This window comes from Phoxinus phoxinus, assembly GCF_949152265.1.
Source record: "Phoxinus phoxinus genome assembly, chromosome: 5".
In the NCBI taxonomy this organism is placed as follows: Eukaryota; Metazoa; Chordata; class Actinopteri; order Cypriniformes; family Leuciscidae; genus Phoxinus; species Phoxinus phoxinus.
The window spans coordinates 30438153-30463435 of record NC_136880.1 but is presented as its reverse complement, the minus strand read 5'-3'; the positions used below and the strand labels follow the sequence as shown (position 1 = coordinate 30463435).

Genomic DNA, 25283 nt, shown 5'->3' with positions numbered 1-25283 from the left:
TGTCCTGGGTAGGCTAAGTATAGAGCAGACGATCGTACTATCGGTATAAATAATTTAATAAGTCATTTACCGCCATCGTTTGCTTTATTTTCACCAAGCAGTCACTCACTACGCACAGAAATGAGAGGGAAAAAATAGTGCAAATCAGAATTATCTGAGATTTAAGATTTTAAATATGTAGTTCAAGGCAATTCAATTATTAATTAATAACTGCAGTTCATTATTATTAACATTTTTGTAATTGTAAGATTAAAAATGTAACGTTAGAGGTAGATGAGCAGAACAGTGTTGACTGGGTTCGGGGTATTTCTGTGCGTAGTGAGTTCGCTCGGGTTCAAACTGAAAAGGCTGAACGGCAGACGTGTTCATCTCGCTACCTGTCAAAACGTAGCTAGCTAGCCGGTACGTTGGAAAACAAATAACCGAAGCTGCTAGAGCGGCTAGGCTACAACCGGCAACAACCTATATACACGTCATTACCCAGAATGCATTGCGACGTAAATAAATATGGCGGCCTACGGGTGAACGGATTTTCGGCTTTTTTTAATAAAAACAAAAACATTTGGAGTTTTTTTGTATCACCTTTTTATAGCTGACACCCAATTAAATCTTATAAGGCCAACATGCTGCACTAATCGGGGTACCCTTTAAGAGGAAAATTAAAGGCAGACAGACATCCTACCCCGGGGCCTTAACCCATCTTTCTCTATCTTACTCAACTTCAACACTTTTGTTTTACTTTGCTGTATTTTCTTTAGACTTATAACTTGTGCAGTCGCACAAGAGTGGCAAGGTTTATAAAGCAAACAGAAATGCAATGCTTCCGGCACAAACAGAGACCTAGCTTATTTTTATCAAGCCCAGGCAGAGAAGACAAATGATATGCAGAAAATGTTCCAGTTGGAAGCAGAGAAAAGCTCACTCAGTTGAGATGGATAAGAATAGTTGTCAACCATACATAATGTCAGCACTGGTCAAAATTATTTAGACTGGTAATTATGTAGTGTACGCCGTGAAGCATAACTGAGCCAAGCACCGAAATATCATTAATCTGACTGTAAAGGGGGAGAAAGGTTATAATGACCGTATTGTTCACAAGCGAGACTTAATATATCATCATTTAAAAGTGTATGCCTTAAATGTACGTTACAAAGTAAGCTTAATTCTTATCATTGTGATTTTATATCTCACTATGTTACTTATGTATGTCTCACAATCTCACAATTGTATTGATGTGATCAGTTTTTACCTCACGTCCATCAAACAAATCTATGCTTTTTTAAGGAACAATATTTATTTATTTATCTTCACATCCTAGGTTTTAAAACTAGTTTTTGGGAGGAAAAAAAGCAGTTACTGTGCAAGATAAATAATAATTTCTCATAGAAAATATGAGGATCTTTTATGAAATGCCGTAATAGGTCAGAGATGATCTTATTATTGGGAGAAACAAGGGTCCGTGCCTCAACCATTGGAAAAAGCCTAACGACAAACTTGGATCATGCGTCAAACCAATCACATTGCAGCATTGACGCCATCGAGTTGTGCAACAGTCATTCACTGTTTGCAGATACCACAAGAAATGTATGAGAAATCATACCGGTCAAGGAATTTTCTTTGACTTCTCTCATAAAACAGCATTTTTTTCGGTGTAAACTCTAAAACTAGATCAATCCAAATCGAATGTTTAAGAGCAAAGATGTTGAAGATTAGCCGATGGGCTGTCGATCCATTGAATGATAAGCAGAGTAGTGAAGTCTCTACTTCATTGGCATCCATTTAAGAAAAAAAGAAAAAAACGGCCTCGTCTCCTACACGGTGTACCGCAGTGTTAGCAGGCGTTACACTTTTTTTCCGGCTAAGAATTGCAGGCTTCCCTTCAAGTCGCTTTGAATATGTCCTTCCTTTTTTTCCCAACTGCATTGACTTCAAACTGTTTCTACGTCAAAATGAGATGTACGAGTTTTAGCATTTCCTTCAATATTCCCAAGATATCTGGCACTAACAGGGCACTAGGCTGACAAGAACTTACTTTTGGCTTTATTGTATGAAGAACAAGATACATCTCCCTTAAGAAACGGGAGACTTTGTCAGTATGAATTCAGTTTGCCAGGAGTCACAACAAATTTGTAGCAGACAAATTTGGCTAAAGCATTGAGAGAAAAGCATTTTCGCTTTCATTAGCCACCCTGTCCCTCCAGGGCTCACAGAGCCCGGTCTACCCTCCCTCCCCTCAAACACACTCTCTCTCTCTCTCTCTTTCTCTCTATCTCTCTCTCCTTGTCACATTGCTGCCTGCTGCCGGCTCAGCCAATCAGAGTGAAATGGGTGGAGCCTCTGGTCTCAGTTGGACAGAGCTTGTTGAAAAGAAAGAGATGCTTTCCTGAAAGACTTGGAGTAGCTCTCTTCTGCGCGAAGCTCACCGTTTTGGGGCTTGGCAGTGAGTGATGACTACAGCACGAGCAGCTCAAGTCTAGCTTTAGCATTCTGGCACACACACACACAGAAAAACACAGAAAGAGAGAGAGAGAGACAGTGGATGTCACAAATCAACCGTGGCAGGTGCAGTTTTTCGACTTGGAAGAAGCAGGATAATGCTAATGAGTTTAAAGAAGAGATCAGCTTCATATGGATTTATCTGTCTGATTGTAATCTGATGTGATCCTACTTGTTTTGGAAGATCACACATCGTTCAAGAAGATCTGAACTGCACCTATCCTGCTTGGACAAAAATCTATTTGCTGGGACTTTGCATTCTGAAAGAACTGATGTCAAAGTTTGTGCATCTTGTTTTTAATCTTTAATCAAGAAAAAGGAAAGAAAAACAACTAATGGCTATCAAACATTTTAATTGTAACCATAAAGAGCGCACTTAGGTAGCGCACTCACTTTGGTGCGTCAATACAATGCCTGGATTACCCTTTTGACTGCCTAGTGAACCCGTGTGAAATCACCGCGGAGGTACGGCGGGGGGCCGAGTGGTTGGGAGCTGCATTCCTCCACTGGAATCCAACATCCTGACTGCCGATACAAGCCGATCGGATACAAACGCTATAGGGAAAGGAGTGAAACCACCCTTCACGGTCTGGGTGAGTACTCTGTCACAGTTCACTGGACACTCAATCTATATTGGTTTTAACCACTTCACTGAGCTCATCTTGTTGTGTTGGAATCATCTCCTGACTTAAATGTTACAGCTTTTGTGGGGTCTTATATCTGTTGGGTATCTGTGCACACTCCTACATCTGATTAAGGATAGCTGCAGTGTCAGTCAACTACGTCAGATTAACGTAAGCTGCAGGTAACTTAATTTTGGATCCCAAAAAAGTATACGGTTGGTTGCTCTAATTTAGATGTAAACAGTGGTTCTATTTGACTAGGATTGACTTCATTTGGTTTTAATTATGTATTTCTAAATCCTGAGTATTTCGGAACACATTAAGTGTATAAATGATAATGAGTTTATGTAATATATATAGTAGTCTTTACTGGAGTAGCAGTCTTCTAAAGGGCATTTGCCTCCATCTCATTAATCTGGATTTGATTTCATCCCACAATGCTTTCTCAAACTAAATCTAGAGCTCGCCCCAAGAGTTTCAAGCTCCTTGCACAACGACAATAACCCAGAGGGGCGCTCTCAAAACAAGCAAGAAGTCCTTAACTCCATTTCCAAACTTTCTCCTCACTCCGAAGCTTTTGAACATAATACAGAAAAAACATGAACAGCAGTGGAGAGCTAAAACAAAACAGCCCCACAGCTACAGTGACTCACGGGAGGGCTTCCTCACAGTTTGGCTTGGACGTGTGCCTGGACACCACAAGAAACCCGGAGAAGGACTGCATTCCTTGATTTCTTAGACATGTGGTTCCTGTTTTTTTGCACTAGTCTGGGGGGGTAAAAGACGGACTGCATTGTCTTACATATGTACATTAATCCTCTTTTCTCACTCTGACAGTGGCAGACCAGATGCACGCTGACATTTCCACTGTCGAAGGAGAATATTTAATGCCCCTTTCTGTCAAAATATAAAGCAGCTTGCTTTTTAATCTGTTGCAGAAATATTTAAGCTGTCCATGGATTCTCTCTCTCTCTCTCTTCCCCTCAGTCTTTCACTCTCCCTCGCTTTCTCACCGTCTTAACAGTAGGTTTCAATACATTTCATTTTAGAAAAGCCGATTCATGGTGTGATTTTGTCGTGTCTACACAACAGACCCACCAGGCCATCTTTCTGTGGGAAGAATAACATTTTAATCCACATTATTCAGCAGTGCCAGCAATCGTGACTTTGTATTTTGCGCTTACACCTACCCGATTGTCAACCATTGACTATTTCGTCATAGCAAGCAATCAGAAAACAATGGGCCACCTTCATTTAACAGAAAATAAACTCTTTGGAGACAAACATATAGGCTGACAGCGCTTATGCAGCACTTTTGATTCTTAACTTTGCCTACAGAGGGAGCAGTTCTCTTAGCAAGCACCCTACAACCTCAGACGAACAGAATCAAAATCAGAACGGCCAAAACCACTGCAAAAAGAAGAGATGACCACTCGATTATCAGTTTACAATATTGATTTGTTATTTGAGAGGTCTATCCATTCTATCTAACTTTCAAACATGATCCATTTCCACTGATACTGTCAAGGGAGATTTAATCTATGTAAGATGCTGAATATTTCTGCATCTGTGACGTGCAGGCCCAAGTTATTGGGATGCAAGTCCATGACGTTTCCCCAGTGAACATCCTCTCCTGCTTACTAAGAAGCCCTCTGAGGTTTTTGAAGTGTTAAAGTGGAAGAAGAACACAAAACTCCATTTCCAGTCCCGGAGGGGACGCTGATATGTGTGTGTGTGTGTGTGTGTGTGTGTGTGTGTGTGTGTGTGTGTGTGTGTGTGCATGTGAGCTGTCATTTGCCTTGTGAAGTTTTAAAAGAAATATCGATCTGCCCAAGCAATATTCACCGTCTCAAAGGATAATGTAAAGTGGATTCAAAATATACTGTGTATGTTCCACTGAAATGGAAACATAAAAGTATAACAGTCTGAGGCTATTTCACTAAGAAAAGACACTTCACAAAGTGCGAGATGAAATGTAAATTGTAAAGAAAGGTACATTGTATATTCATATATGAAGAACATTTTATTATATAATGTTTACGGCAGACTGAAATTAAATCGGCAAATGAAATCTCATAGTTTAGCTATAAAGCAACTTGATATGTTTCAGTATGTGCCGGCATTATTTATAATACACTCCCTATGCTTTTAACAAATATTTTTTTGTAAATAAAAAAAAAATTATCCAACTGCTGTATTAGAGAAAGCTAAAGGCCTTAGGTTGACTGCACACATGCACAGGTGCACACACACACGCTCTCTCTCTCTCTCTCTCTCTCTCTCTCTCTCTCTCTCTCTCTCTCTCTCTCTCTCTCTCTCTCTCTCTCTCTCTCTCTCTCTCTCTCTCTCTCTCTCTCTCTCTCTCTCTCTCTCTCTCTCTCTAAAGAGTGATGGGCAAACAGAGAACACTAAAGATTTATGTGAGCTGTACTGCAATTAGCAGATAATCTTTGGGAAATATTCGGTCTTTAAAAAAATTTAAAATTCATACAAGCGCATAATGAAAATGAATTCTGATGTTTGGTTATCTTGCTCATCACTTCTGTTGCCATCAACTCAGAAAGCGTAATTTGCTTGGCTCATTAGCATGCATAATTACATGCAAAATTGGAAATAACCAAGAAACACCCTAATAACTTTTATAGCCTGAGCTCCTTTGAACTTACTTGTGTGTGTCATGTAGTGATTGCGAATGTCATTCAAAGTTCAGAATGCAGAACTGTGGGGTGGATGACATCGAGCTCATTTTCATGCAAATCTCAAATGAATCAATTGTAATGGGGAAAAAAAATTCATGATATAAAAATGATAATATCTATCATAATGCCTAAAAGCAAGATGAGCGGATATGAGAAAACCATAAAAATGCATGAATAATTAAATATAAAAATATGATATATTCATAAAAAGATGAGGCAGACAGACATATAGTGTTGTCTATAACTTTTATACTGCGTTCACCATACCTAAAAGTTGGCTTCAAGCCTTCAGTAAAGTCTCATTAGTGTCCAGGATGAGTAAATTAAGTCTTTCATGTTGGTTATCATATGGTGTATTAAGTCACTCATTAGATAAGCTTCAGTAGTTTTCAAATCTAATTTTCAAGAGGATCCCAGGTCTACTCCTTTAATGGAAGGGACATTTAATTTAAATGAATTGAGTAATTCCCCTGCCCAGACCAAACTAAAGGCACTATGATAAAAGAGCATATAGATAAGAAGCTGGGCTGCTTTGATATATGGATATGGAATATGGATTCTGATTCGCCTCCTTTAGATGAACTCCCAGTTATGGTAGAAACTTGAAATTCACAGTTTTGGTAGTATTTTTTTTTTTTGGTGGACAGATGTGGGCTGATTCTTATCTTGTCATTATTTTTATTAGTTTATTTATGCTATAAATTATTATTATCATTGTTATTAATAATACATTACAAACAATACAACAAGTCATATAGTTGCAGCAACAACATTAATTGTGTGCACTAAAAAAAGGACTTATAATCTAAATTAGGACACCTTGCCTAAATTGTCATAACAGGTTTGCATTACCAAAAATGTGAACATTGCAGTTCTGATTAGATTTCATCCTGTTTGGATCTGTAGCGATTCACTACCTGTTAAGATATCCACAGCATATCCGGTTATGTGGTATGCACAGCCACATTCGCAAGTTAATAGTAAATTTCACCATGACATGAGGCATCAAAATGGGAATACTCCCCGCCAGCTGGTCAAGGGGCCAAGGGGAAAATGATTTATTTGACAAAGATTTAAAGATCAAAGGCAATGACTAACCAGGAAGCACCAATCTCCTACTGCAGATGATCACAGAAGGAGTCTCCACCAATCAGCCCTAGCAGCAGGACCACTTCTCTAAGTTTTAATTGGTTGCTGTGTACCGACCGGCCTTCACAGATATCAAGCTGGACGACATTACATGTGACGACAGGGTCAGCTATCGCGCTGCCTTTGCTGTTCTGCCTGCAAAGAAACTCTGTGGTAGAGACGAGTAATGTGAAAACTGTCATAACTATTCATAACCTAATTTTTCAACACGGAAGTAATGTATTTCCTGTGAAAGTGCAAGACTTCCAATTAATTAGTTGCTATAGGTAAATAGCTAAGAATAACAAAGAGATGTAAACACTGAAAAAAAATTTTTTTCACTACACAACGGTGTGTTTATGATTACGATAAAATAATATGATAAACAACTATTTACAAAATCAAGCAGCATAACATCAGTTTTTGTACAGGTAAAAAGTGTACAGTTTTTGTACCCCTTTGGCTGACACCAGAGGCCTTACACATATTACAATAAATAATGGCCTTGCCGGCTCGTGCATTAAAAATAAGGTGGATAATAAAAAGGCTGGACACTTTTTTACTGTTGTGTAACTCAGCAAATTTGACCCATATGAAGCATAAATTCACTTCTACTTACACAATATATTACACAATAAAGGCTACTACTACTACTACTACTACTACTTCAACAAAACAAAACAACTATAATTAAACAAAACAAAAACAAACACACACACACAAATAATTATTACTGATCATAATGCCTAAAAGAAAGGTGAGAGGACCATTCTACATGGAACCATACAGAAATAATAAATTAAAAATAATAAAAAACACACACACACACACACACACACACAACAATCAACAAGATGAGTCTTAGCTACTGTGTTGTGTCTGGTATTTTATACTGCATTTGCTATAATTTGCTTTTCTTAAAACTAACTGGATATAAAACATGAAGTGTACTGCTGGAAATTGGCACTGCTTCCTGCTCTGATACAAACCAAGGAGGTTGTAGTAGTTTTATTTAATGCCAGGATATATTATGGTCCGTTACGATAGTCTCTGAGATTATGTGATTTGACTCTTAAATTATTGTCGTGTCATGGACTCTACTACTACAATGTCAGACTACACGTTGCTTTTCGACCAATCATCGCTTTACGTCTTTAAAGACATGCATGATGTCATCTAAAAGGTGGGACTAGCGACTGACTTACGGAAACAACAGTGTAATTGAACAATGGTTGTACTAGCCTAATGCTAATCCCAGTACTCTCCGGCTTGCTGAAGCGCCGTCGCTATCGTTTGCTTTTTTCAAACATCATAGGCAGGAATGTTGTTGCTATAGCTCCACGAACCTTTCCTCCATTGCATAATTCCACCTAGCAGCACCAATACCATCGTCTCTCTGTCGTTTCGTCATGCTTAAAAGCTGTGTTAGAAAGAGCTTCTGTGCTCATGACACGGTGTCGGTTGTCGTCCACTGTGACACACTATACGAGATAAAACGATCAATTATTGCACACATTGTCACTTCCGAATGACCACGGCACCACGTCAAACGGATCACGCCAAAATCAGGCTGATATGGTGTAGTCTGAACCTGGCATAAGGTTACACTCTGACTTCGGCCAATCCTAGTTTAGAATTTTTGGGGCACCTGGACACGCACTGTCAAATATTGCCAACGCATTTGACGCCACAGCATCAGCAGCACTGCAACCTCACAACCATTCATTACTGCTGAGCGTAGAAACCAGATAACCTGTCTGGCTTAACTCTGCGAGTGGAAGACGAGAGCAGAAGAGACAGAAGAACCATTGTGTTACACACCACAAGCCTGTCATTGTCTGTACCCCAATCCCCTGGTCTCTAGAAGACAAGATGGATGGTTACGGTTATGGCCAACTCTCCTGGCATTTCATTCAGGGCCCCCTGACCTTTCCTCGCAGCAATGTGATGCACATAACCTATCGATCAACTCCTGACCAATGTCTCTCCGAGGACAAGTGCTGTACCAGTGTGCTATTTATGTTCAATCAAATCTGCAATATGGGGATCAATGTTAGATTCATGGCCAACCTTGGTTACGACAAATCCTTCAAGCTGTGTAAATATATGTGCTTTGAAATATAACGTTTAGTGGAGATTGATGCTTGAAGATTAGTAGACTTTGTAGAGATTGATCACCTCAGATAGACAATTTGTAATTCACACAGTGTTAAAAGACTCATTAGTGACCGACATACAGTTCATTACTGGCTTTACTTTGAGTTGTTTACTGCACTATATCACAAATTCTTCCAGAATCAAACAGAAGAACAGAAAAAGTCGTTTAGATTTGTCCTCTGTCCCCCTTTGAGTGTTTTTTTTATCTCTTGTACACTGAACACAGACTATACCTTGTTGCTGATTGGACGCATAGGCTAAATTTCCCATTTTGTTTTGTGATTTTATATTTGAAAAGGGTAGACATGACAGCTACATTATAGTCCATTGTGTTCAATTTCTGTTAAATAACAAAGAGGAGAAGATGAAATGTCACGTTATGCATATTTGGTACGACACATTTTACTTTGCCTCATTTATATTCATAGTTACCTCAAGTGGCTTCTTTAAAAAAAAAAACATTGATGAATTACCTTTTAATTAATATGTGTATGAACATGACTATAAAGGAAAAAAAATATATATATCAGGTTTTATTTCACACCGGTATTAAGATCTTAATGCAACATTGTTTTGGGGTAATGTAGTTACTTGACTATAAACCCTCCTATGTTTTGCCCAAGTAATTTTTTAGCAAAAGCAAAGCAAAATAGTAAAATAAATTATATTTATTTTAACGCGCGCACACACGCACGCACACACAAACACAGGTGAAGACTGCCATTGGTCATTTAATATCTCAAAAATGCTGCAATATGAACCCATATCCTTTCTACATGCTTATTTCATTTAATCTGACACTACACGCTGTGCTGTAATCAATGAAGGTAATCCTTATTGACATCGAATTGAGTTTAGCACTGCTGTGCACCTCTACAATGACCTTTTGAAGGACTTGTGTTCTTAATGTGAGAGACAGCACACAGTATTTGTACCTTCCATGATAACCACTTTCCATTTCCTTCCTTTACTTCACGGCTGTCTCTGACTCTCAATAATTCTTGGTGCCAACGTCTGAGTTCACTTTGTGCTTTTAAGATGGTCATCAGAATTTCCCTCTTAGTCTCAGCACTTATCATCTAACCAATGAGATTAGCAGCAGGCAGGTATGAACATCCTTTACTGATTAATAGTCCTGACATCTGGCATCCATTTTTCCATTAAATTCTGTAACTGTTGTTGACACCTCAGCCTCCACTTGGCCACATTGGAAATGAGGGCCCAACTATTAGAATATCTGTATCTGAACACTGACTATCCAATTGCCTAGTTCCATCTCTTCAATATGAGTGCTTTCAATTATAAGTGTTACGTTCTTCTAAAAAAAACACATTAAAATGCTCAAAAGTGACAGTAAATACTTTTACATGGTTACAAAATGTATATTTCAAATAATCAAGCTTAATCAAGATTTCCACAAAAAATAGATCAGCACAACTGTTTTTAACATTCATAAAAATAAATGTTTCTTGAGAATTTCTGAAGGATCATATGACACTGAAGACTGGAGTAATGGCTGCTGAAAACACAGCTTTACCATCAAAGGAATAAATATTGTTTTAAAATATATTCAAATATAGAACGAGTTATTTTAAATGGTAATAATATTTCACCATATTATTATTTTTACTGTATTTTCGATCAAATAAATGCAGCTGCGGTGAACATAAGAGACTTCTTTCAAAAACAAAGTGAGTTTGTGTGTTGGATTTATCTGTGTGCATGTCTCGGACTGCCAATGATAACAAGAGACAGAAACGAGAGAAATAGACCCCACAGACAGAAGAGAAAAAAAAAAAGATAGAGTGTCTGAGCAATTTGATTTTTAACACATAAGACTCCTGTCTTTACCCATATCTCATGCAGACAGTCACATAGTATAGTGGCCTATGTGAGAATTGACTCATCTTACAGAAGCCTGCATTTTTCTTTTCTTTTTTTCATGTTTTATTTCATCTGTGGGGTTCAAAAGAATGTGTGCTGTCTTCATGTCTCCGCCATTCTGCCAGTGCAGCGTTCGGGCAAATGACTCACAGTTCCTCTCCCACAATGCCTACAGGCGTAAATCAGCCTCAGTAGGATTAAGCTGAATTTGAGCAAGATTAAATGGCTCTTGCAACTGTCTTCCCATACATCTTATTGGAATTCACATGGCTCTCTGCATGGTCCAGACTTGACTCTGCTTTCACAGTCCAGGAGTTTTGCAAAAGGCTTCTGTCCGACTCTCTTATGGATGTGATAGGCTATGGGGGATAGCTCAGAATAAAGATCTAAAGTACAGTATATATACTGTACATGACCACACAAAAGTTTGGATACAATTGAGTTTTGCATGATATGAGCTGCCTTTTACTTAAATACTTGAAAATAGCTTTGTAGACAAATAAAGATGTGCATTAAGATGAATGTCTTAACAAAACATTTAATAATCAAAACAATTACATAAAAAAACAACATTTTAAATGAACAAGTGGGCAGGAAGTTAGAAGCAGCTAAAACATAAACTAGCTTTGATTTGGTTTAATTATTTTTTTACTATTATTTAAAAAATTTAAAAAAGAGTTGTGAGTTTCATACAATGATTTAGATGGTAAATATGATGTTATATTCATTCATTTATTTATGAATAATTATTTATTAACCTATAAATATTTTTGCTTTTTTTATTCAATCTATACTGTAGCTACATACACTATTTATTTTAGTCACTAAGATTTTTTTGTTGTTGAAAGAAGTCTTTCTTGCTCACTGCATTCATTTGATCAAAACACTAGTAATATTGTGAAATAGTATTAGAATAAAAAAATGTTCAATTGTAAAATGAAAAATGTATTCCTGTTATGGTGAAGCTGAATTTTCAGCAGCTATACTGCAGTCTTCAGTCTCAATGTGATGATTTGCTACTCAAAAAAACATTTCTTCTTATTATCAATATTGAAAACAGCTAAATAGTAATGACAATTGTATGGTCAAAGAGTTGAAAGTGTGTTAAAGTAAATGCTGAACAAACCTTGAATACCACTTTCGTTTATAATGGATTTTCAAATATAATTGCAAATCTTAGTTCAATAAAATGCTGTTGCTCATAGTTTAAACAGAAATGCACTGTGGTATATCTTGAGAATAAGCTTCTAAAATACAATTTTCCAGAATTCTTTTTTTTTTTTCCCAGGAAAATGAAATCAGACTGTATCTCCCTACTTACAATAATAGTGCATTTATTCCAAAGACTGCTCAGAACACTAAAAGATGTACTCAGTATCTGCATGCAGTGGGGTTGAATGACAATGCAGTACGCAACTTTAAAGACAGTCTTTGGAAAGGTCATGGCATTATGTGAGATAAGCAAAGAGAAAGGTTAGTGAGAGTCTATTTTCTTTCAGATTATACTGAGAATACTTATGACAAAGATTATTTTAAATATTTCTCTGTGTGAGTGTGAAAGAGAGCAGAAAGGAGAGAAGCCAAAACAGTGATTGCTATGAACAAAGTATGCTAATGAGAGGAGAGGAGAGTTCAAGTGGGTCAAGGCAAATGTGCTCTCAGACATTTCGGCGCTGACGGGTTCAGTATACCACATGCATGTTGAGATAAAAAGTACCAGGAGGAATGTTAGAGAAAACTGTGATGTTGAGACAAAAGGTTATAGAACTGGAAAGATTGTATAACACTGAACCTACCGACTGAGCAAAAAAATATTCAATCTCTATAAACCTGCTCTCATTGTAACCTCTCTCTCTCATGCAAATGGACACTCCATCAGCTGTGTTTCCTATGAGATGCAGGTTCACGAGCGGCAAGCAGGGCGAGCCCTCTAGTACTCAATTCTGTCTGAAATGGAAATCATTTTGTGAAAAAAATACCAGCTGCATCAAATACAGCAGAAATTGCTTAGCAGGTTGTTATCTTTATTTTCTATTTGACATTTGAAAGAAACTATAGTTTTTTTTCCCTCTTCCTTTTTCCACAGACACAGCATGGTAGCACAAACACTTTGCAGTCTCCACTGAGATTTTTCGTTTACCTGATTTAAAGCAATACCCCCCATTAAAACCAGCCTTATGGTGTATAAATATAGCCTGCCCGCTCTCCGTATGCTACGGTACAGCTGCCTTGTCCCATAAGCCCAATTGCCAATTGTGTATTAGCTGTCAGTAAGTTGAATGCAGGCTGAGGTGGGGCGCAATGATGCAGAGGGCCAATATTGAGGTATGGACTTCTCTGTTGCTCCAGGGCACACTGTCAGCAGCATTATTCTTCCCCTTCCCCTTGTGCACTTTAGTCGATTCCCTCACCCCGACTGCTGAACATGCTCTTCCTCCACACATAATTAAAGACCGTAACTTCAATCCACCATTTACCGGGAATAAATTCACTCGCCGGCCACAAAGTCTCCTGCAGCAATTTGCTAAACAAGGCTGTGTGGCTATTTGCATCCTTCTCCAATTGGCCATTGTTGTATTTCTGTGAATGATTTTAAACAGACTTAATTTCTAGATGTCGTGTCTAGATGCATTTCCTTTCCTTTCATTATTTAGCAAACTATCTGGTACCATTACTGTGCTATACGGCCACAATAACTTGGATCATTCGGGAAAAAAAAGGAGAGAGACACTCATGCAGGGGGTCTGGATTTCAGTTGTGTTCAGTTGTGCTCATCCAGTCAGCATCTGCTAGCCTTGGCTTAGCTCACACTTTGGCATGCCGTCTGTCAGAACTATACAAGACCCCCATGGCACACTGGGCAGAGACGATGAAATGTGTGTCTGAGAGGCAGTCGGTCCACCAAGTGTGAACTGGAATGCAATAAAGAGGGTGTCAGTAGAGTTTCTGAGTGTTTTCTCAACACAAACAAGATCAGGTTTATGCAAATAAATAAATACATTTGACAATATTATAGTAGATGATTCACCAGTTCCTGTTTTTTTTTTTTTGTTTGTTTTACAACATATAGGCCTAACATCATGAAATAAACTCACTTTTTCCTGCTTGCTTAAAAAGAGTCTAATATAGGGTCATATCATTTGCAGCTCAGGGGTTAAAAAAATGCATTCGGAACTAATAAACAGTTCAATTTTCATGAGAATTATCTCTTATATGGTCTGAGACTGAATTCCCAAATAATTGAAAACCTCGACTCCACAAACCATAATAGCAGAGCTCACATTATATTCTTACAAGACCATTACAGGCATAATGCATTATATAATAATGGTAGCACTACTTCATACTGCAAGTAAGGAACTGTTTTAGTCAGTTAGGCTGTGTCAGCAGGGTTGAAATTGGTCCCTAATGGCTTGCCTATATTAAGGTAAATGCCCACCTCAACTATGTGCCAAAATCAACTACCATGGGCCCTTGGCACCGCATCACTCTGGATTGTTCCAGATGGAAAGTCTTTCCAATGTTTTCTTCTTTTCACAACAGAATGTCTAGTTTGATAGTTTCCCTTAGCAACTTGACATTTCATCCATATTAGCTTTGTGAAGCATTCAGTCTTGAAATCCCAAAGAGAATAGAATTATATTTTCACAAATGCAGTGACAAGTGAACACCACAACACTGTTTTCTTTCTTATTTCTCCTGCTTTGAAATATGAATGAAATACATATAGAATCAGATTTCATTACACAGACGAAATATGTTACCTTAACCTCATCATAAGCAATGCATATAGCTTGTATTGAGCCCAGAATAACCTTTTAAACTATTGAATATGAACAATCAAAGTAATGGGCTTTATGCACTGCCCATGTTGGTGTGTGCATGCAGTGTGTATGGTTGTTTGCTGTTTGCACCTTTTCTGAATACATGTTAGAGAAAGCAAGTGAAGGAGATGAAAATGAGTTTATATACAAGTATGAATCTTATAAGTAACCATCTAATTCCCACCTTTAGTACTATCCATAAAGCATCCACCTCCATTGCGCTCTGTCTTGCTCTTGCATAACCAAAATAAAGTTAAAAACTGCTGCTAAATTTAGCTGCTTCATGGTACAGATATGGCTACATTTCCCTTTTCTCTTTTTTAAGTTTTAACTTTTAAAGCTGTTATCAATGGTTGCCCATGGGGGCAGAGGGTAAAGTGGCTTATGATGTATGGAGGCATGAAAGCCAGCAGCCAATATGCAAAATGGGCTGGATGTCATTATCTTTTGAGGACTAGTGATGTGAGAACTGCCAGTACGAGCTGGGAAATGGTCCATCATTCAGCCGAGTGCTCTTCCACCCCCTCAAACATCATTGCATGCCGGTTTCGCCTTTGCGTGCAGGGACCTATTCGCTGTTTTTGCTAGCCGAGCAAACAGAGAGTATAGAAACAAAGCTCGGATGGGTCTAGCGCCTGTCTGGAGAACTGAACATTTGGGACGATGCATGGAAAATAACACCCACTGATGGTGTAATTGAGTGTTAGCTGATCAACAAACTGGGGGAGAAAAAACTAAAAGACAACACTCTAAACACAACTACAAAGACACATTTACATATACACGTACAGTAGGCTATTACTCAAAATGTAAAATTCTGTTATTACTTTCACCCACATGTTGTTCCAAACCCATATGCTGTAATTGTTGCTGTGTGTGGAACACAAAAAGAGAATATTAACTCAGTTTTGTTCCTTACAACAACAGTGCTCACATCTGTCAAGCTCCAAAAAGAACAAAAAACGTAGTAGTCCCATATGACTCTTATGATTCAGTAATAGAGATTTCAGACTGTTCATTACACAAATAATGAATTCAGAAGACTTGGGAGTATAACACACAAGTAGCATGCACTTACTTTAATAGTACTGTTGTGCTTTTTTTCTGTCTTTTTGGAGCTTGCCATGGTCACTAACTAATGTTGTATGGAAAACCACTGCAATTCATATTTTAAAGTGCCCCTAATATGCTTTGGATATTGCCATTCATGTAGTGTGTAAAATAGCTGTATGTGAATGTAAAATATCTGCAATGTTTGAAGTTCAAAGTGCATGATAAATATAATTATTGTCTCCCAAAAGAACATACCAATTCAGAACTGCCTGTAAACAAGTCGTCAGTAACTTCCTGCATGAACCTACATAGGTTTGTGACAAATTAGCATAATACCAGCCTAAGGTCTTCATTGGCTGCCCGTGAACGACATCTAATTTGACCCGCCCTCAAATGCTGTAGTTATAGCTGAGGCCTGGAAGAGTTTGGTTCGTGTTGTCGACATGTCGAGAAGATACTGTTTTCTGCGATGCAAAAACAAATCCATTGTGTAGTCAATTCCAAAGAATGAGGACTTGGGCTCAATTTGATATGGTAAAACCATGGTTTCAGACACAGTGAGAAATCAGGTGATGCTGCAATGTGTTTGTGAGAAAAATTAAGTATTTTTGGCCTTGGATGCATGTAAACCTATTGTAGGAACTTTTAAAATAGCGTAATAGGGTCACTTTAAGGAAAACAAAACAACAGCATATGGGTTTTAAATGATATGAGGAAGAATACATGATTATCTTTTTGGGTGAACTATCTCTTCAAGGCCATTTTGGACTGATGAAAGCTTTTGGGGTTTTCAGACACAATGGAACGGTCTTGGCATGAGGAGCCGTCTGTGGATCCTGTGGACTTAAGCAGCACACTGGCTGCAGTCCCTCTGGAGCGATGCACTATAACAATGCACGCGTATTGATCCAACATTATAATATTGCAGTTGAAAGGTTTCCAGGCCTGTGAATTATCAGTTAGAAGGCATCCTGGACACATGCATGGATTCAGAAAAGGTGCAAACACCAAACAACCATACACACTGCATGCACACGCCAACATGGGCCCATAAAGCCCATTACTTTGATTGTTCATATTCAATAGTTTGAAAGGTTATTCTGGGCTCAATACAAGCTATAAGCTCAAGCAGCACAGCAGCACTTGTGGCATGATGCTGATTACCACAAAAACAGTGAGGCACTTACAATGGAAGTGAATGGGGCCGATCCAATATTCACTTATTCGATAGTATAAACACATAGTATAAAACATTATGCTTGTTAACATGATTTTAGGGTGATTCCCAATTACCCCTTACTTTTGCACGTTTACGTGAGAGGGTATCCCATGGTTTCAAGTAAGCTCGTGAAAATGCTTAGTTTTAAGGGGTATCTACCACTTCCCCTTAGCCCTACCCATTGAACAAAACGAGAATTGGGATAGCCCTTACTCTCACGTGAACGTGCAAAACTAAGGGGTAAAGGGTAAGATAGAGAATTGAGATTCACCCTAAGTTTGATCAAATCTCTTACTAACGATTTCTATTTAAATGTATACACAATTTTACAACTTTTTTGCCATAACAACATAATGCCTTAAACCATAAAATGATGAACATTATGCCAAAAAACTGTTGATTAACCTCATTGAACCTATAATATAATTTTAATGCTCACGATAGCAACCAAAAGAGAGAAACCTGAAGCCCTAATTTGTAACCCATTACATACCATGCCTACATATCCACATTAATGGATTTCTGCTGATCTACAACGCATTCCCCTTTTCTGATCTACAGCCACCAATATCTGTCACGTATCGAAATCTGTGTTAGCAGCTAAAGTGCATTTCCATGATGCATGCTTCACAGCTCCTTCGGTCATTAATGTTCATTGACCCTGATGGAACGACCCACATGCAACAGAAAAAAAGCATTTATCCATAAACCCTCTGAAAGCCATAAGTGCTACGCCCTCCACTCATTACAGAGCGAGAAGCCAAATAACCACTTTATTCCACTGGTCATCGTAACGATTTTTCAATGCCAGCACAATTGTTGTTTTATGTTCCAGGATAGCTAGCCAAATGCATTCACATGGTCTACTAGAAAAAACAAACAAATGTAGAATAAATCCGCCCTTCCAGCTTGGCAAATGTATTCACCCATGCTATAACAGCCTAATGCACTCTACAAATTAACTGACGATATCTGAGAAGCGAAGTACTGTTGATAAACCACTCTGTGACGCGGTCACCGTTAACCCCGGCATGCCTGCGAGGGAGATGGAAGTACACCATCACCTAGCGCTCATAAATATCAGCCACAAACTCCAGAGGAATTAGCTTTCTGATGCCAGTTTTTCCCTACGGGTGTATGGGTATTTCACTGGAAAGGATGAGTGGAGAGTGGATGTTGTGCTTACAGTGATCAAAACTGACCCGTTTAATCTATCTGATCCATCTAAGCCTGTCAATCATCTCCTCTGACTTTCATACTTTTGACTTACGCAGTGTGCCTACAGTGCACCCCATACTTGGTTGTGTGAGAAATGAGATCTGTGGTGATAGAACTTATGATGACAGTGGCTTTAGGCTGCTTCCGATGGAAACGTACCGCAGAACTGACACAGAAAAGAGTTCAGGGCGACTTAATACGTAATACGGATGGTGCCAAAATTCATATTCCCCCAGCATTGCCAATGATGGTTTGCTCAATAGAAGTATTTCACCCTGCAGCTGCTGTGCCAACAAATGATCTCACAATTGCATTTGGTGATTTACTCTGAGCTGTACCTTGGCAAACTGACTCATTGGTCTTAGACGGAACGGCTACAGTCCAGCCACTGACCTTCTGAAGCATATTGACACAGAAATGGGAAGTGTTGGTTAAAAGCGCAAGCTACAGTCTGAGTGACTAAATGAAAAACACTTGACTAGCACATGACTAGACCAGAGATATTTAAACTGGTAAAAATAGTCAAATAGTACTAATACTTAAATTAAAATTGAAAATATAAAAAGCTAAATTGAAATATTAAAGGGGTGATAAAATACCATTTTCACAAGATGTAAAATAAATCTCTGATGTCCCCAGAGTGTGTGTGTGAAGTTTTAGCACAAAATACCCCACATATATTTTTATATAGTATGTTAAAGTTGTCACTTTTTGAGAGTTCGCAAAAACGCACTGTTTTGTGCCTGGCCTTTTAAATGCAAATGAGCTGCACAGAGGGTGGGGTTTCAAGAGCTTGCGTGTGTTAGCAGCTGCTATTACCTCACGCAGACACACTAAAATGACAGAAACGGTTCTGCCTTTAATGTTAAAACAGAGTCAGACAAAGATGGAGAAACTCATGAAGAAGTGACAACATGTAGAATGTAACAGGACGTCTCTAAATGGTTAGTTGATGAATTTATGTTGCTGATGTGGAGTTAACTATCTTCAATTAGGATATTCTGTCATGGTAATCTATAAATCTCTTGTATAGGAACTGTTGTGAGATGCACACAGAGTGACTTTCTATTGCATGTGAAAAGATGGATGCTAAAGTTTGAGCTGACTCACAAATGTACTCTTATATAACAACTTTTCCTCTTCTCAACATGGACTGCGTGTTCCCGGGGGCGGGGTTTATACATTTTAGGGTTGCTGATGTCACTAACCCGGGAGGAATGTCGTGTAGTCCCTACCAGCCGTTTGTTGTAGTCCTTTTCTTTAAAAGCAAATATCTTCCTTTGCTTTGAACTTTGAGCGTTGTAACTAAAGTTAGAAAAGTGAAATCATACTTTACCACCCCTTTAATACATACTATATAAATAATAATAGAATGATTGTAATTTATTTTATAAACCATGTTATTTCTACTGTAAAATCAAAAAACTTTGTATATTGCACTGTACTAAAGTATTTTGACCTTGGATGCATGTAAACCTATTGTAGGAACCTTTAAAATAGCGTAATAGGGTCACTTTAAGGAAAACAAAACAACAGCATATGGGTTTTAAATGACATGAGGAAGAATACATGATTATATTTTTGGGTGAACTATCTCTTCAAGGCCATTTTGGACTGATGAAAGCTTTTGGGGTTTTCAGACACAATGGAACGGTCTTGGCATGAGGAGCCGTCTGTGGATCCTGTGGACTTAAGCAGCACACTGGCTGCAGTCCCTCGTGAGCGATGCACTATAACAATGCACGCGTATTGATCCAACATCATAATATTGCAGTTGAAAGGTTTCCAGGCCTGTGAATTATCAGTTAGAAGGCATCCTGGACACATGCATGGATTCAGAAAAGGTGCAAACACCAAACAACCATACACACTGCATGCACACGCCAACATGGGCAGTGCATAAAGCCCATTACTTTGATTGTTCATATTCAATAGTTTAAAAGGTTATTCTGGGCTCAATACAAGCTATAAGCTCAAGCAGCACAGCAGCACTTGTGGCATGATGCTGATTACCACAAAAACAGTGAGGCACTTACAATGGAAGTGAATGGGGCCGATCCAATATTCACTTATTCGATAGTATAAACACATACAGTAGTGTAAAACATTATGCTTGTTAACATGATTTTAGGGTGAATCCCAATTACCCCTTACCCTTAGTTTTGCACGTTCACGTGAGAGGGTACCTCTTGGTTTAAATAATTATTTATTTAACTTTGTATTAAGTTCACACTTTTTTCACACCTACTATTAAAAGTACTATTAAAAGTTATTGGATACATATAAATCTAACATTACTTTTAATAGTAGGTGAAAAAAGTGTGAACTTAATAAAAAGTTAAATATATTATTTGGCTTGGCTTTAGTACAGTGCAATATACAAAGTTATTTGATTTTAGAAATAACATGGTTTATAAAATAAACTACAATCATTCTATTATTATTTATATAGTATATATTAATATTTTGATTTAGCTTTTTATATTTTCAATTTTAATTTAAGTATTAGAACTATTTTATTTCAATTAACAAAAATGTTAGTTTACATTTTAGTTAACGATAACATAACTATACATAATACTTAACATTTTCTTTAAATACTATGTGTATTTATAGAGTGGTGCAGGGATGACGTCAAAACCCGGAGGACTAATTCGCCACTGGTTCCCTCGAGATTTTGCTATGGGGTTTAGTCAGTTAGTGTCACACAGCCAAACTTTTATCGACATAATGTCAGTCCAGATTGCATTTTATTCTAGCTAACAATCTCACACTTTGACAGAAAGACACATTTGACTGACATGTACAGTGACCAATTAGTTCTTTGTATATGTTTGGTGGATTGTCTGATTCAAGGGTAATAGGAACTCATTTTGGCAGGCATAACTCAGGAATTGCATGTACAGTGTCTTAAAAAGTTTTAAGCTCTACAATGTAAACTGCATACACTCACACCCCAGAAGTTATTATCTAGATATTTATTGGAAACATACTATGTATTTTAAAATAAAAATCCAAAGCTTCTATCTTCGATATGGGTGTGTGGAATTTATGTTGTAGCAAAACGTCCAAGTATCGTCAAGTTATGTTTAACGCTAGCCTTTTTTCACTCATACAAATAAAAAAAATGTAAAAACGTTATAAAACCCCTAAGGAAAATCTCAATCTATGGCTGTTTTGCATTGCTTCTACTGTAAAAAAAAAACATTTAGAAAAAATTGCGTTTACAAGGTTCAGAGTTGATGCAGTGACTGTTTGTCAAGGTTTGTCAGGTTAGTGACATCCATCCATCCGCTTATCCGGGGCCGGGTCGCGGGGGCAGCAGTCTAAGCAGAGATGCCCAGACTTCCCTCTCCCTAGACACTTCCTCCAGCTCGTCCGGGGGACCCGAGGCGTTCCCAGGCCGGCCGGGAGACATAGTTCCTCCAGCGTGTCCTAGGTCTTCCCCCGGGGTCTCCTCCCGGTGGGACGCGCCCGGAACACCTTCCCAGGAAGGCGTCCAGGAGGCATCCGGAACAGGAGGCGCTGATTCTCATCCTGGCGCTGAAGGTCCTGGTCTGATGGGGCCAGCATGACAACATCATCCGCAAAGAGCACAGACAAAATCGTGTGGTCCCAAACCTGACACCCTCCGGCCCCTGGCTGCGCCTAGAAATTCTGTCAATAAAAATGATGAACAGAACCGGCGACAAAGGGCAGCCCTGCCAGAGTCCAACATGCACCGGGAACAAGTCTGACTTACTGCCGGCAGTGCGAACCAAGCTCCTGCTCCGGTCGTACAGGGACCGGACAGCCCTTAGCAAAGGGCCCCAGACCCCATACTCCCAGAGCACCCTCCACAAGAGGGACACAGTCAAATGCCTTCTCTAAATCCACAAAGCACATGTGGATTGGTTGGGCAAACTCCCATGAGCCCTCCAGCACCCTGGAGAGGGTATAGAGCTGGTCCAGTGTTCCAGGACCAGAATGAAAACCGCACTGTTCCTCCTGAATCCGAGGTTCTACTATCGGCCGTATTATATACGTTAGTGACATTAAAACTTATTATGCCTGACAAAATTAGTTCCTATTACCTTTGGATAGTATGGATAGAATATCAGATAATCCAGCAAAAATATGTACAAAAAATAACTAATTGGTCACTGTACATGTCAGTCAAATGTGTCTTTCTGTCAAAGTGTGAGATTGTTAGCTAGAATAAAATGCAATCTGGACTGACATGCCGATAAAAGTTTGGCTGTGTGACACTAACTGACTCTTAACTACACTAGTGTTATATTCCCTGATAAGCAGATGTAGTGCAGTGCAGTGCAGCTGCTCCAACTACCTCAGGCCAGATGAATAGACTCAAGCTAAGACAATAACATCAGGTCTTATTAAAGCTCCAAATGTAAACTCACATTGGACATGATAAATGTCCTGAAGCACCATAAAATCTAAAAGGGTGACACAAACTTCAGAACACATACATCAAGAGACGACTTGGTAAATTGATCAGATGCTTTCACAGCAGCAAAGACGGTTCATTCATAAATCTTTAAATTAAATAAATTGAATAGCATATGGCATGAATTTGAATATCAAAAATAAAAGAGGTGGTGTGCACATCCAAAATCCAAATTAGGCTCAGATGTGGGATAACAAAACATGACCAAATGTATGACCAATTAATAACTTAAATTCTGCTCTGTGCCTCATATAAAACGATTATAGACTGCCAAAGACGACTGCGACTGCAACACATCGTCATTTGGACTACTTTTGGTACCGCTTTTGACATTTTTTCAATAATAATTCATTATAGTTGGCTATATTAGGCTACATGTCTTGTCTGTCTATTGTTGTTGTTTTTCATAACTGTACATAGTTTTAAGCAATGGCTATGGGTAGATTTATAGGTAGGAGTGGGATTAGCAGCTCAAATTATACTTTTAATGCTATACTATTGTTAAAATGGTAATTTCCCTATATTTCTGTCGATTATGTTTTATATAGCCTATTCTTTTTATTTTCTCTATAAAATTGTTACGTTTGGGTTAGGGGATCTAATATGTATCTATAAAACTATAAAAATGTAATTAGGCTACACACATATATATCTTTATATAAAAGCTTTTTCGCTGTAAACGTTTGAATGTTGTCAATACATCCATATTGTACATTTCAGAATCTATCTAAATGTACAAAAACGTACACTTTGTACCTGTAAATGTTACGTATTGATACCTATACACTGTTTACTAGGCCCTATTTATTTAATATATTTATATTACTCTGTAATATACTACTACACTGTATGTATTAACAAAGAGACCAGGGTGATAATACACAGTATTGTGTCTGATGATGACGATGACCGGACACAATAGTGTGTATTATCAGTATAATTAATACTTGCCCGGATGTTATCTTAATTCATCATTAGATGCACAGGGAAAGTTTAGACAATGAGACGTGATAGCATAGAAAAGGCAGGGGAGTATCGTCTGTTGTTCTCTCTATATGATTGATTCATCACTTGTTTCTCACTTTCATCTCTGAGCACTGTTGGAAGTTTGCATTTCAGCTTTTCTAATGCCACTGTCTCCTTAGGATGAATTGTTGTTATATTTCTCATTTGCAAGTCGCTTTGGATAAAAGTGTCTGCTAAATGAATGAATGCAAATATACATGATTGATGATGCACAAGTTTCAATGCAAACGCTAGAATCAAACCCCACTGGCCTGAGCAAATGCATCACTGCCAAAAATCAGAACGGCACAGTGAATTTATATTTAATTTATGTTTCTAAAAAGTATTTACATAAATGCAATCACATTCCACTTTTCCAATACAGTCCTAGGCAGTGTTGGGAAGAATCAGTAACAAAGTACTGTAGCATTTTTCAGTAGTGTGGCAGCCAAGTGAGCTGAGGAAAGAACTAAGCGCAATATCATATAATGTTTTCACTGACTGAAAGCATGAAAATTCAGTTACTTCCGTGTATATCAAGCAATTCAAAAATTGATCATATAGTACATAAGATGCATTTAACATTCACCAAGGCTGCATTAGAAAATACAGTAAAATTAATAATATTACAATTTAGTTTTCTATTTTCTAGCCAATATTTTAAATGTAACCGATTCCTGTGATGGTAAACCTGAAATTTCAGCAGCCATTACTACAATCTTCAGTGTCATATGATCCTACAGAAATCATTCTCATATGCTGATTTGCTGCTCAAGAAACATTTATTATTGTTAGCTATTATTATCAGTGTTGAATTTATTTGAAATATAAATCTCTGTAAAATAAATGTCTTTATTGTTACCTAATACAGTCAATTAAACAATTAAAAAAAAAAAAAAATTAACTGTAATGTTTACTTAAAATATATTACACCCTAAAAATTGAATGTAGTTACAGTATCTCACTTTTTTTGTGGCTTAGTGTAGCTAACTGCTTTTTTGAAAGAGAAGCATAAACTATCTTGTAAATTTGTTTTACCGCTAAAGCAACACTGAGTGTGGGGTTATGATGAGACATAATTCAGATTCACTAACCTCATAAAATACTCCACGGATTGTTAAACAACATAATATATAAGGTATAATCTAATTAAGAGCCGACTGTATGGCGAGTTGATGTGTGTACAAGTATACAGAGCTGAACAAACATAAGATACCAATATAAGGCATTTTCAGTAATAATTAAAAAAAATGTGTTACAAAAATTATGCAGCTTCAAGTTAAGATACACTATATAACTTTTGGCCCTCTAGCAGTTAAAAAACAAAACAGGTGCATGCATTTTGCGGTAGAACATCATTTTGGTTGCCCTTCGGCTCTGTGTGATTGTGCGGAATATGACCCTTCACAATAGATAATGCTTTACAATGAACTCTGTTAGAGATGTATACATATGGCAATATCTGTTGAACAGAAAATCACCTGTTTGAAAAATGCTGAACAGAGGAGTCTTCCGGCAAAAAGAGAATGC

General features: G+C 38.0%; 2 protein-coding genes across 2 annotated transcripts in view; one reads left to right on the top strand and one right to left on the bottom strand.

Annotated features, from left to right (window-relative positions):
• Window positions 1–25283, bottom strand: part of astn1 (astrotactin 1) — a 246091-nt gene that overhangs the window by 215989 nt on the left and 4819 nt on the right. The window lies entirely within an intron of this gene.
• brinp2 (bone morphogenetic protein/retinoic acid inducible neural-specific 2) overlaps window positions 2372–25283 on the top strand; it is an 87864-nt gene continuing 64952 nt past the window's right edge. The window contains exon 1 of the mRNA XM_079612603.1: window positions 2372–3089. The gene's annotated coding sequence lies outside the window, so the exon portion shown is untranslated. The remainder of the gene's footprint in view (window positions 3090–25283) is intronic.